This window comes from Ceratotherium simum, chromosome 26 (genome assembly GCF_057802395.1).
Source record: "Ceratotherium simum simum isolate JZ-2026a chromosome 26, ASM5780239v1, whole genome shotgun sequence".
Lineage (NCBI taxonomy): Eukaryota > Metazoa > Chordata > Mammalia > Perissodactyla > Rhinocerotidae > Ceratotherium > Ceratotherium simum.
Genome location: NC_141925.1, coordinates 16,734,225 through 16,749,099, shown reverse-complemented (window position 1 = coordinate 16,749,099; position 14,875 = coordinate 16,734,225). Strand labels below are relative to the sequence as shown.

The 14,875-nt window shown below is 40.9% G+C and overlaps 1 pseudogene; it reads right to left on the bottom strand.

Moving 5' to 3' along the window:
• Positions 1–1,904: 1,904 nt before the first annotated feature.
• LOC101408970 (ERI1 exoribonuclease 2-like) lies at positions 1,905–13,257 on the bottom strand (annotated as a pseudogene).
• Positions 13,258–14,875: the final 1,618 nt, after the last annotated feature.

Genomic DNA, 14,875 nt, shown 5'->3' with positions numbered 1-14,875 from the left:
GACGTTTAAAGTAGCTATTGATAAGTATGTACTGACTGCCATTTTTTAACTTTTGTTTCCTCAGTGTTTTAGTAGTCCTTCTCTGTTCCTTTCTTCTTCTATACAGAATTGATGGTCTCTTTAGTTTGACCTCTGTCTGAAAGCTCTACTCTTTAACTCCCCTCCTCCCTCCTTTTATGTTTTTGATATCATATCTAACCTCTTTTTTGTGCATTTGTATCCATTACCCTCTTATCATGGAAATAGATAATTTTTCCTATTTGTGGTCTTCTCTTTTCCCCTTACATCAGTCCCTTTAACATTTCTTGTAGCACTGGTTTCTTGGTGACAAAATCCTTTAATTTTTGCTTGTCTGGGAAATTTTTGATCTCTCCTTCCATTTTGAATGATAACTTTGCTGGGTAGAGTATTCTTGGCTATAAATTTTTTCCTTTTAGCACTTTAAATATATCGTGTCACTCTCTTCTAGCCTGTAAGGTTTCTGCTGAGAAGTCAGCTGATAGCCTTATGGGGTTTCCTTTGTATGTAACTTCACTTTCTCTTGCGGCTTTTAGGATTCTCTCTTTATCTTTAATTCTGGACATTTTGATGATGATGTGTCTTGGTGTGGGCCTCTTTGGGTTTATCTTGTTTGGGGCTCTGTGTGCTTCCTGTACCTGGATGTCTGTTTCCTTCCTGAGGTTAGGGAAGTTTTCATCTATTATTTCTTGAAATAGATTCTCTGCCCCTTTGTCTCGCTCTTCTCCTTCCAGGACACCTATAACACGGATGGTAGTGCACTTGATGTTGTCCCAGAGGTCCCTTAGACTGTCCTCACTCTTTTTAATTCTTTTCTCTTTTACCTGTTCACCTCAGGTAATTTCTTCTAGCCTTCGTCCAGCTCCCAGATCCGTTCTTCTGTATCCTCTACTCTGCTTTTGAGTCCCTCTAATGAATTTTTCATTTCCAGTATTGTATTCTTCATTTCTGATTTGTTCTTTTTTATATCTTCCATTTCTTTGTTGATGTTCTTACTGAGTTCATCTATTCTTCTCCCCAGATCAGTGAGCATCCTTCACACTCTTAGTTTGAACTCTCTGTCGGGTAGGTTGCTCATTTCTGTTTCACTTAGTTCCTTTTCTGGGGTTTTGTCCTGTTCCCTTACTTGGAATATATTCCTTTGCCTCCTCATTTTGCCTCTTTCCCTGTGCTTGTGTCTACGCATTATGTAGGTCAGCTATGTCTCCTGCTCTTGGATAGGTGACCTTATATAAGTGATGCCTTAGGAGGCCTGTTGTGTCCTTCTCTCAGTTCTCAATGTTCCAGGGGTGACCCCTATGTGGGCTACGTGTGTCCTTCTGTTGTGGCCTGTTTGCTCTCCCTATAGGAGCCCAGGGAGGCTGAGTTATGCTCCTGGCCAGCTGTTGTAATGCTCAGCTGCTTGTAGTTGTTGTGGGCCCTTCAGTCTCTTTATCAGGTGTGGGGATCCCCAGCACAGTTGGCTGCAAGTTCTAATACCACATTTGTGTTGCAGTATTTCTTTTAAGTGAGTAGGCCCGCAGCATGGCAGGTTGTTAGACTCAGGGCCTTACAATTGCTGTAAGCCTCCAGCCTTTAGGTCTCTTGTCAGCTCTCTGAGGATTGCAGCTGGGTGGGGCTGGCCTCAGGCATGGGAGCACCCAATTGTCTCAGGCTTTGGAAGGTGGGGCAAACCCCCTATGTGAGTCTTTGAGAAGCACAAGTCTTCTGCAGCTGACAGGCCCCGCTGCCCACAGGTCCACACACACAGTCAACACAGTCCAATCAGGAGCTTTTTTTAGGCTGAAGTATATTCCTTATTAATGACATCACAAAAAAGGGAGATTCAAATGAAAGACTTTATAAAAGTAAAATAACTGACATAATAAAATGATTTTCAATTTATACTAAGCAGAATGTTCTCATCCCAAGAATTCTGTTCCCACTTCCTGCTGGGGATTGCTTAGTCCTTTTGGTTTTCTCTTATAGAAAATCAAATCAAATCAAAGAAGACATATATAAAAAAAGAATTGCTATTTTAAAGGCTTTGTATTAACCACTTTTCATAATTTTTCGTTCTATTCGATTTGGAATGTGCATATTATTGTTGTGTTGTTTTTACATACTTTAAGAAATGTATTTATGGGAACATTTCAAAAGAAAGTATTTTATTTGTAGAAACCCATGCCCACATGTGGGATAAAGTTTAATCACTTTTCAAGAGAAGGAAAGTGAACATGCCCCCATCTTTGACCTTTGCCTTGTAAGTTACTCTGAGATCAATACAAGAATTTAAGAACATAGGTTTTAACAGCTGTTTTCTTTTAAACTCATACTCCAGGAAAGCCCCCAAGTCCCAGTCTGCATGAAGTATATTAAAATAGAATAAAGTCAACAATACCAACAGTTTTTACTTATGCTATCATCATTTATAAATAAATTGCTCAAAGATGATATAAAACAGAATAGTAAGATATAAAATAATATAATATGTACTAGTAAACTATAATGCTATACTATACTATATACTATATATATAGTAATATAATAAATCATATAAAATAAAATAGATTTAATGGCTCTGGTAATATCTAACAATTATTCACTTTATATAACTTTCTATTAAGAAATTAGGTTGGGGGCCAGCCCGGTGGTGTAGTGGTTGAATTCATGTGCTCCACTTTGGTGGCCTGAGCTTCACGGATTTGGATCCCGGGTGTGGACCTTTACCACTCATCAAGCCATGCTGTGGCAGCGACCCACATACAAAATAGAGGAGGATTGGCATGGACATTAGCTCAGGGACAATATTCCCGAAGGAAAAAGAGGAAGATTGGCAACAGATGTTAGCTCAGGGCCAATCTTCCTCACTGAAAAAGAAAAGAAAGAAATTAGGTTGGGCTAGCCCCAGGAGCCTAGTGGTTAAGTTCAGCACACTCTGCTTTGGTGCCCAGGCATGGACCTACATTGCTCTGTAATGTTTTTAAGTTCAGTGTGCTCTGCTTCAGCAGCCCAGGTTCAGTTACCAGGCATGGACTACACCACTCTATTAGTGGCCATGCTGTCCTGGCAGCTCACATACTAAAAAATAAAGGAAGACTGGCACAGATGTTAGCTCAGGGAGAATCTTCCTCAGGAAGGGAAGGAAGGAAGGAAGGATGGAAGGAAGGAAGGGGGAAAGGAAGGAAGGAAGAAGGAAAGAAAAAAATTAGGTTGGTAACTGACTTTCAAAGTTTCTTAAAGACCCTATAAAACACACTGAATATTTCAGAAAGAAGAGTAAGGTGTTAAATTACAAAGGCTATATGAAGAAGGTTATATGCTTTCCACATTCTAGGAAAATATTAATGTAATTGAGAAACCAATCATCTTATAGCAACCTGAAACCAAATATGCCTATCAGTGCTATGCTATTGTCGATGCAAAAAATCCATAACCAATCTATAAATCAAAATTGGGGTGAATTTATTATGAGCCAAACTTCAGGACCATGTATCCCGGGAGAGCCCTTTCATAAAGGAATGGAGCACGCCAAAGAAGTGGGAGTGTACAGAGTGGTTATACACTGTCAAAGAGCATGTATCACATGATTGCAATGTCCCTTTTACAATAGTCATGAGATTGCCCTGTCAGCACAGTGATTGATGGACACAGTGGGTCTGCTGTCTCAAGTTGAGTGGTCACAGGATGAGTGCAGCAATTAAGTCCTACCCTAGGGAGAAATGCTTATCCTTAAGGAAATGCCAATGTGGGGGAAGTTGCGTCCTTATCTTAAGGGCATTTGTTCTTGTCTTTGGGACATGGTAAATGCTTAAAGCAGATATACAATGCATATTCAAGGGCCACACCCCTTTTGGGAAAAAAAAGGTCAGGCTGAATTAGTTTTACACCAAATGGCTTCCTCATATGCTCCAATATACCCTATTGCTTGCCAGTTATTTATCACTATCAATGGCACAGCATTGCTATCAATGATATTAATGACAATGCTATATCATTGGCATACGAAAGACCCTAAATGGCCCATTTTTTTTCCTTGATGTCTACATTAGTAAGTATGAAAGTATAAAAGCAAAGGATGTGAGTTGAATGAGAACTCTTTTTATTCAAGGTTGTAGAAAATAGCATGAGAAGACCTGTCACTAAATCATTGTTACCTGGATTCAGAAGAACAGAGAGGAACAATCCAGAAAGATTCTTCAAGTTAAGGCTTAAAATTTTAAGGTATCCCAGAATGATAATTTAAAAAATATGACTAAATTTACTATTCTTGTTTAACATCTGCTAGGCACTTGGATTTCTTTTCCTGGCCCAGGAGGTTAAGTATAATCCTTACTAGAGATATAGAATTATATAATGGTAATGCATTGATAATTGATAGATATAACTTATTTTTTTACCTGACCAAGTAACAACTGCACATAATTTTACTTCAGAACTAGGAAGATCTACAACCCCAGTAGCAAAAATAATTTTATTCTGTTGCTGAGTCTTCTGAATCCATTTACAGAAGTGAGATAAGCAAATCTTCAGAGGGACTCCTTCATCAGCTTGAGGCTAAACAGTCACAAAATATGAATTCAACAATTCAATTCTATAATTATTGAGCACATCATTAGGCACTGTGGGGGGATATAACAAAGAAGAAGAGGTTCTGACAAAGAGTTTACCTAGTGAAAAGATGTGAAAACACATGAGAAAGAGATAATATAATGATCAGAACTCTGCAAGATAAAAATTAGGTTGAGCAATCTAAAATCACACAAATATAATAAATCCAGACTGATAGAAATTTGATGTCATTTAATTTACTCAAAATAAATTTGATATTTATTTTTACAACACTATTATTCCTTATTTTTAGAGATTCCAATGGCCTTCTGGAGGGGACATTATTTCTCTTAACACTGAATAAATCAAATTCCAACTGGTATGTATATAGCTTTTACTTTATTTTTGAAACTGATTTATGAATTTTAGTATTTCCATCATACTTCCTTGTTTTTTGGTTGGGGGCAGGTGAGAAGAGAGGTGGTGAAAAGAGAAGGGCATACCTACTTTATGGCTGTCAGTTCCATGCAAAATTCAGAAAAAACTGGATGTTCCTGAGGCTGAACATAAGCTTGGAACTCAGATTCAATCTCTCCAGTTGACGTGTTCAGCAATACTGCTGGACATTCAACTACATGAAAGAATCAATTGACACTTGAATATAGAATTGTGAAATCAATGCTGTAATCACTCTAAATTAAACCTAGATTACCATCATCTAGCATTATTAAACAATCCCTGTTTCAGTAAAGGCATATTAAAATGACCAAAGCAGTGTGATGTAACGATTATAATAAAGTTATGCCAAAGAATAACTCAAAATATTAAGTTATAAGTATATCTACTTAAAAGTCTTGAATATATTTCCACAATTAAATATGAAGACCATAAGGAAGTTGAAATGTACTCGTTTTTGCAGAGGTGTTTTTTTTTCACTTCTATGCAATTGAGATTTTGTATGTAATCCTAAAACGATTATTTTGTATGATGACACATATAGGTATTCAGGTTTTTCTTCTTTTTTTGTGTCAAATCAGGTTTTATAGAACTACCAATTCATAGACTATTTTGTTTTCTTAAACTAACTGTTGACTGATTTCTGTCTAGAAACCTTCAAGTTACTGATCTAGCGCTAGTCTTGGCCATTGGCAGTCCAGACTTACTTATTTTCTGGCACTGGTGGCGTTTCCCATCGTTCCAGCATATCGACTCAAAATCCATGACAATTAAGTAGTCAAACAACTGCTTTGCAAAAGATCTGGGTGTCCTTAGGCTTTACCAGTGTTAAAAGTGCCAAGCTACAAAATGTAAAGAAACTAAGCACACTGCTTATCGGATTTGCTTCTTCCTAGATTTCCATTTGCTGGTGCAATTGACTTTCTCCTAATTAATCCAAGCTGCCTAAAAGCGTAAAAGAACCCAATATGTTCAACAAACTCATTCACACTCCTGTTTAAATAGGCTAAAAAACTAATGATATAACCCTCATTATTAATGTATTAATGTATTGTGATTGAGAGGAGACTGAACTAGACTTTGAGGGCAAAAGACCTTGATTTTTGTACTAACTGCCACCCTGTCTTTTGATTTTAGTAGTCATTTTACCTGCATGGGCCTCAAAGCACATATTGCAAGCTTAGACTAAGTCTTTCGACTCCCTCCCCCTTAGTTTTCAGTGATAGCACAGAAGTGATCATAGAAGTAAAGATGCATTGAAAAGCTTAAGTTACTCTTCCCTTTGCATTTTTCAAGCCCTTGCTATGTGTACAGCACAGTTCTGAGGAGACAGGGCAGGTCCAGTCTTCTAGGAGCTTAAAATATCTGAGGAAAAAAACTAGACATCCACGCTAAGCTACTATAAGGTAATATATGATAAAGGATATCCAATGACACTGAGTCCACAGAGAAGGAAGAGCTTACTGAGACAGCGAGACAAACTACTTTGATGAGTAAGTAGAGTTTAACCAGGCAGACGCCTCCTGTTCTAGTTTTTTTGTTTATGAGGTGTGATGGGGTGTTGAGAATGAGAGTTAACCTCTATTGATTGCTTACTACATCCAGGCACTGAACTAAGATGGTGACCTCATTTAATCCTCAACCACTGTACAAGGTGGTCACTTTTGCTACCTGTATGTAATGAATGAGAAAACGAATTTGGTAATTTGCCAAAAAACACATATTTGGTATGTGAACTCACATACCAAATGCATTCTTTATTACACCAATTCTAGAAATCACAAATGTGCACAGCGTGTCCAGGAAGCAGGGAGAAGGCCACAACCATTCACACTGTGCATTAAATGGATCCCTAGGACGTAGTGGGATGAACAGCTTCATGGGTGCGGTGGGGGCTTCCCGAGACCTCCGAACGCTGTCACGTCCAATCGTTTCCCCGAGGCCCAGAGTGGGCCGACACCGGCTCTAGGCCACACAGTCAAGGACCCTGGTCCTTCCAACCACGCGAACAGGGCGGCCTGAGGCTGCAGGCTGAGGCCTTTCAGCCTGGGCCACACAGCGCAGGTGGGAGAGCCCGCGGCTGCCCCTGCCCAGCCTGCGCGGACGCCAGCACCGGACCCGGAGCGACCTCCGCCCGGAACTCCCTCGCGTACCACCCCAGCCTCTCGGCCGCCTTTCCCGACATGCCTTTTGCTTCACAGCCCAACCGCCGGAAGTCCGCCGAATCCACTTCCGGTCCGTTCTAACACCCCACGCGGCTGAGGGGGCTCGGGGCTTCAGGACGTGGGGACTGGTTCTGGTCGAGGGGAGCCGCTTGGCAGCGCCCCCTTCCCTCTTGTCCGAGGGGCAGAGGCGCGTTTGCGCCGTTGGGGAACCGTTTGGAATCCGGCCTCCGGCGCGGACGGTAAAACCGTTTGGTTTGGGGCAGGCGGTCGGCGCCCTGGCTTTTCGGGGCGGGCGGGGAGCGCTGTGTAAAGGGAATTGAGGAGAGGATCTGAGGAAGGTGGTAGCTGTCGACGCCCCTGCCGCTCTCCACTCAGGACGCGCGGGCCGGGAAGCTGGGCGTCGGGGTTTCCTCAGCTCCAGCCGATCTTTCTGCACAGCCTCATGGAGCCGGAGAGGGCGAGGACCGGGGGGCTCCCCAAGAAGGGCAGGAAGAGGAGGCGGGCCCCCAACAAGCTGGTCGGGGCGGCCGAGGCGATGAGAGCCCGCTGGGAACTTGAGGAGAGGCGGCCCGGGGCCAAGGTGAGCAGCGCCGGGGTGGGCGGCCCGAGGCGGGTTGGGGCTCCCAGAGCCTCGCCCCAGCCGCCGGCAGGGCCCGGTCCGCCCTGGACGCTGGGCAGGCGCCCCCACCGCTGGCCTCTCGGAACCTGCTTCCCCGACTGTAAAATGCGTGTGATGAGGTAACACCACCCACCTCCGGCGAGATGCTGGCGGGTTAAAACCGTGCGGTGCCTGGCGCACAGGAGGATGTTCATTCAACAAACATTTATTGAGGTGTTTCGTGTGCCAGGAATTGTTCTAGGTTCTGGGGATCTCCTGGTGCAAGAAAACAGAAAATTCCCTGTCCTCCTGCAATTTACGTTCCAATAGGGGAATCATAAGGCTGCTGATCCTCCCTACCATTTATCGAGAGCTAAATATAGGTCATTTGTCCCTTCAGTCATCAGATTTCTGTTGTCTGCCCTCTGCTGGGCACTGCCCTAAGCCCTTGGGGTCCATCAGGGAATAAAAGACCACTCCTTACGTTCTAGTGGAGAGAGAGAGATCAACAAAAGATGTGATAAGTGTTGTGCAGTATGTTGGAAGGGAATTAGTGCTATGAAAACATTTGTTATTGAAGTGGGATTCCTTCTTTTTTTGCCTGTCAGATTGGCAAAGCAATTTTTTAAAGGTTAATGTGATAAGAAGTGTAAGGAAATTGACAATCTCATCCCTTTTTTATTTTGAAATAATCTCAAACTTACAGAAATGTTGGGAGAACAGTACCCAAAACTCTCACCAGCCAACATATGAAAGTAGTTGCTAACGCAATGCTCTATCACCCCCCACCCCAATATTTTAGTGTGTATTTCCTACAAACAATCCTACGTAACCACAATGCAACCATCAAAATCAGGAAATAACGTGGATGTATTGCTAACGTCTAGTCCTCAGACCTCATTCAAGTTTCTCCAGTTGTCCCAGTAATGTCCTTTTTAAGCGATAAGATCCAGGCTAGAAGGTGTGTTACATTTAGTTGTCGTGTGTCCATCAGTCCAGACAATTCCTCAGTCTTTTCCTTGACATTCATGATCTTACTACTTTTGAGGGATCCTGGGCAAGTTATTTTTCTCGAATGTCCCTCTAGTTAGGTTTCTCTGTTTCCTCATTGATTAGATTCGGGTTACACGTCTTTAGCAGGAGTATCACAGAAGTCATATTCTGTTCTCGTGTATTTTATCAGATTGTACGCAATTTTGATTTGTTCTATTACTGGTGACGTTAGCCTTGATTACTTGATTAGGATAGTGTGTGCTAAACTTCTCTAAAGTTACTGTTTTCCCCTGTAATTTTGTAGGGAGATGCTTCTTTAGTAAACTTACCATTCATTTTTTTAAAGATCAATATAAACTCATGGATACCTATTTATTCAGTGAGCTATAATCCATTACTATATTTATATTGGTGCTGAAAATATCCCAGATTTGGCCATGAAGCTAGCTTCTGTGTCCTTTGGACATGACCCCCATCTTTCTTTGATCCTTTCCTTACTTTCTGACACAAAAACATGTTATTTCAGACTCTTCTGTGGGTTCCCTTTCCCAGCCCTGGTCAGGCATTTTTCCTAGGATATTTGGTTCTTTTTAGTGGAGAATGACATTTAGAAACTCAAGATTTGGGTGCTAGCCGTGCTGATTGCTATTGGCATGTCAGTATTCCCGAGAGAGCTAGGAAATATGTGTGTATGTGGATATACACATATTCCCAAACACACACACACATCTTTACATTTCAATATTTCTCTATATCCATACATGTTGAAAAGCCATGAATTGATACCAGTATCTCCACTTCTAGTCCAATTCCACAGGGTTCATTCCAGTTTTCTCCCTTTTCGTATTTATAACTTCTTTCTCTAACATTGAGAAACCTGACTCCCATTATCTTCAATATATATGATTAGTCCCCCATTGCTGCCACTGACCCACATCCCCATCCTGCTTGAACTCTGTCACCCTGACCTTGTACTAGGTCACCCTCGTGTGTGAATGCCCATATCCATCTCATAAGGACACCCTGACCCTGTTCAGGCTCTGAATTCTGTGAAAGGCTACTATTGTCCCTCAGCATCAATGCCCTCTTTTACCCTAAACAGTTTCTGACATCTGAGGTGAGGCTTCACTGCTCTCTACTTCCCACAGCATGGATGTCCTCCTGGTATCGCTCAGGCTTTGACAACCCACACCGGGCCACCCTCCTGGATGTATGTCCTGGGTTCCTACCCCTAGTCCTGGGCTGTCTCCCCTGTAGGATGCCCTCCTCACCCTACTCGGGCTCTGACTTCACATGCTCAGCAACCATGATTACTCGCCACCATATAGACCCCCACCTCACTCAGTCCCACATTATCAATTTTATACATTTCTGGTTGGTAAAGATAAATTGGTACATTCTTTCAAGAGTTAGCAATATTTGTAAGAATGTAAAATATACATGTTTATTTTGACCAGGAATTTATCCTGAGAAAATAGACAGGTGTACAAGGATGTCTACACAACAATGCTCCTCATAATATTGTTTATACTTTAAAAAAAAAACAAAAGAGCAGTGTCATCAACAAGGAATTTTTTTCAAGTAAATAATAAGTTTTTAGGTAAATTCAGACACTGGAGTGTTATTAAAATTGACGTTTCTTATATTTAACTGATATCAAAAAATACAGATTTTTTTTTGGTGGGGGGAGTTTGTTACAAAACAGAATGTATACTGTAATCCCTTGGGGGTGGTATAGTATAGAGATGAAGAGAGTTTTGGCTTTGGAGCCTATACTCCAATCTTGGTTCTATCACTTATTAGTTCCTCCGTTTGTTTATTTGTAAAATGGGATAATAGTAGTACTCACTTACAAAGATTTGTAAGAATTAAATGGTTTAATAGATGTAAAGTGCTCAGAACTGTATATAGCTAATAATAAGTGTCAACATTAGCTTAAGAAAGTCACAGGGGAAAAGTAGCACTACCTCACTGGTCTTCCCAATAACCTCATGAGGTAGAATTACAATTACTCTGTAGAGGAAGAAACTGAGTCTTAGGTTCAGGCACTTGTCCCAGATGGTAGAGCTTGGTATTTGAACTCAGGTAGTGTGACTCTAGGGCTTGAGCTCCTAACCCCTATACTCTGCTGCCTCCCAGACCAAAATGACAGTGGTAATTATCTCCGAGTTGTACAAGTACAGGTGACTTTTGTTTTCGTTTATCTGTTGTCTATCTTTTATCTGTTTTGCCTTTCTCTATTATCTGACTCTTTTAACAAGCATGAGTTATTTTAATAACCAGTTATAAGTGCAAAGCTATTTTAAGGAGGAAGGAGCTTCAGGGAACTCCCTGTTGCCCCAGGATAAAGTCTGACACCTTAGCTTAGAACCCTCATGTTTGGAGGTTATGTGCTAAAATAATCAGAAACTGGAATATTGTCATAATTTGCCTTGCTTTGTTGCTATTCTTGTTAATGATAATTTGTCATGCCCTGATTTATGTTTGCAGAAAGCCCACTTATCTACCATTTTATTGGCTGAACACTGTAAAGTAACCCATGACCAGCTGTGTGAATTGCTGAAGTATGCAGTTCTGGGAAAATCCAGTGTCCCTAAACCCAGATATGAAGTGAACTTAAATGGTAGGTAATAGGCCTTAGGTTTCAAACTGGTGTCTGGAGGTCCATATCTACCTTAACTGACGTCATTTGTTTGCCATACAGAATGTTCTAAATTTTTTCTTATGATAGTTGCCAACAATTTAATTCGGGAATTCTCTTATAAAAATCTGGACTTTTGACTTCTTCAAAAAGCTCAAAAATCTGGCACCTGTCCCTGTATTCCCACATGGCAACAATTTTTCAAAGCTAAATAGTGGTCTCCCGCTTTAGATGGGGTATGTACACTTCAATGCCCCATCTGGCCTGCTTCCCTTATTTCCAGTATCTGTCTGTCTACTATAGGGAATTTGTAACCCCCAGTGGGGACCCAGTTGAAATAACATGATCATGTGTTTAGAATCCCAGTCAATCTTTTTTGTTTCTTTTATAAATAAATAGCAAAGAGAATTTTACTATTCTGATATCCTCAGTGCCATTGTTAAATATCTAATGTAAATTGCATTTGTATATGTACCATTAGAGAGCTTTTCAAATGCACACATCTGTCCAGGGAAGGTTGGGTAGATATCCCAAAATTCCTCTACTGCATTAACAGAAATACTGCTGTTAGTCTGTCAATTTATCCAGAACTGGCTTTTTTTTTTTTTTTTTTTTTGCTGAGGAAGATTTGCCCTGAGCTAACATCTGTTGCCAGTCTTCCTCTACTGTGTTTGTGGGTCGCCACCACAGCATGACTGACAAGTGGTGTAGGTCCTCGCCCGAGATCTGAACCCATGAAACCCGGCTGCCAAAGTGGAGCGCACCATACTTAACCGCTACGCCATGGGGCTGGCCCCCTAAACTGGCTTTTTTGAAGCCAGTTGTATGATTACCAGCTTTAGAAAGGATTGCAGAACAAGTTGGGATCTTGAGGATATGCCTTTGTGAAGAGAGCTTAGTTCCAATTTAAAACAAATCTTAATAGGATTTTGGATATGAGTGCATTTCATTTCACTTGGTATTCTATTTGATTTGAATGCAGTAAATAATTATCTTAAGAGATTGTTTGAGTTCTATGCAGTAAAATAGCTGTTCTCCATTTCTAGTCAGTCAGTGAGTGAGGATAAACTCCATTAGCTGTTGCTCACTGCTTTTTTTCCCCACACTTCCCTTCCATATAACTGACTTGACAGTATCACTTTTAGCTGTGTTGGTTTGATTTTTCAACATTTGGTACCAGCTTTTTCACCAAAACCAACTGAACAACAAACGTGTTGGTGTTTGTATTGCAGGGAATGGGTCAGCCACACTTTTACAGTTTCTTTTTGGAGTTTGGATTTCTCTGAAAGGCATTAAGACACGTAAGTTAAGAAAACTTTGTATTAGGGCCTGAGTCAGGTCCTCCCATGCAGAGACTGGTGCACATGTCTCAAACCGTGCTCCTTGGCAACCTGATTGAATAAGCAGTAGGGGTTGTAGAAAGCAAAATGGCTAAGATTCAGAGACCTCGTGTTGCGGTTAGATTTGTCTCTGATTTTCTTTGGTAATCTAGGTGAAACCCTTGTTCCCAGATTGCAGTCTGTAGTTCACAGGTTGATATTTTATTTTGGCTATGGTGTTTTCAAAAATTGTAATATTTACATAAAATCAATATTTTTCGGTCTCTCTTGATAACATCACAAGATTGAGCGCCCTTAGTATAGTAGCTGGATCTGAATAGCAGCTGTGGCCTTTAGAAGAGGCGTGTGCTCTCCATTTTCCCGTAGCATCCTCCATTCTTTATTGGACTGTTTCATCCATTTCCCCCGAGGGCATTTGAGTTGCTGAGCCCTAATTTAATATCCCTGGGTCTCCATTTTCCTTTTTTGCTTTCATTTATTGAACACTAGCTATGTGCTAGGACCTACATTGGTCATGCTGCTTGCATCATCTTTAATTCTCACAAGTGTCCTGTAAGAGGTAGATACATTTTTTATTCCCATTTATATATAAGGCAACTGAGTAACTTGCCCAAGTTACAGCTGGTAGGTGTGGAGCTAAAATTCAAGCCCAGGTGAGCCTGAGGCTGGAGCTCTCAGCCTCTTTGCTGTGTCATCTGTCGTAACTACCTGGCATGTTGTCCACTGAAGTAGTAGATATAAAAGTGCTTTGGAAAATATAAGAGTCTTTTGTTTTGTAAGTTACACATTTCTGTCATGTTGGTTTTTGGTATTTTTTTTTAACAATGTGTAATCAGAGGAGAAAATAAAATTTCTGGAGTGGGACAAGTGTGGTGTTTCACTTACTTATTCACTTTTACACATTAAGGGAACAGTCCTCATTTTACAGTGCAGACAGTTAAGGTCCAGACCTTTCATAGCACTGAGCTGACAATAAAAGTCCAGGTCTTTGACAGTATTTTAAATGCTTTCAAGCATTTTTGTAAAAACCTGTTACATATTTTCAGAAATTCTGCTTGCCTCCTCCATCATCTAATATCCTAGCTGATATCATTGGGCTGCAAAAGAAACAAACAACTGGCGCTCCGTCCAAGACGATGGAAGGTATGGCTGTGACTCTGGTTGATGATTTGCTCATTCTAAAGGTATTATGGATATGCTTGTAAGCAGGTTTATCAGTCAAATTTATTCTTTCAAGCAACAAAACTCAATTCTAACTAAGTTAAGCAGAAAAGCAATTTTTTTAAAGGAAAAAATAGGTGAGTACCCAGGGAGACTAGACAGCAGGAACCATAGCTAGGGTTCATGTCTCAGAAACCATCTGATTAGGTTAGAGAGCAAAGGCTGCCCCTAGATACCACTGACATTGGGCTCTTATGAATTACTGTGAATAATTTTTAAACTGTCACTGGGTCTTTGTACCCCAAAGTGTACAAATGGGAAGGAAGATCTTGCCTTTGACTAATGTAAGGGACACACACCAACACTACTGACAGTAAAGGATAGGCAGGAGATTTAGATCCTGGCCAGCTAAAAGAGAAATATCCATGATAGCACTATTTTTCAAACTGTGGGTTGTGTCCCATTAGTAAGTAGTAGCTAACCTTTTGTTTTTGGTGGGGAGGGAAGTGAATGATGGAGTAGAATAGAACTTGTCAGTTCATTGCACAGAGTAGGGTAACTATCATTCAGTGATGCTCTACTTGAGTTCAGAAATAATTAAATAATTGAATAGTTGCACTGAGGAGACATGAAAAAGTGGTGAGGAGTAACCAGTGATTCCTTCCCATCTCCTCCAGGACTGTGCTTCCTATTGTCCTCTGTCTCAAAGGCATCTAACTTCCCACCTTTCCATTGTTCCCCTCTCCTTCCAACAGATGCCCATATCTGACCTGCAGCTGTGTTTGATTTGACCTGCAGTGTATTGTAAACATCTTTGAGCAAATCCCGGAGTAGTTATTATGAGATTCAAAGCTCATGTAAAAACATCGAGTTGTAAAAGAAAAGATAGAGTCAGGAAAAAGAAATTTCATATGGCTGAAGAAGAATATAGATTGTTGGGGGTGATTGTGGCAGGTGGTGGGGAATAAGAAGA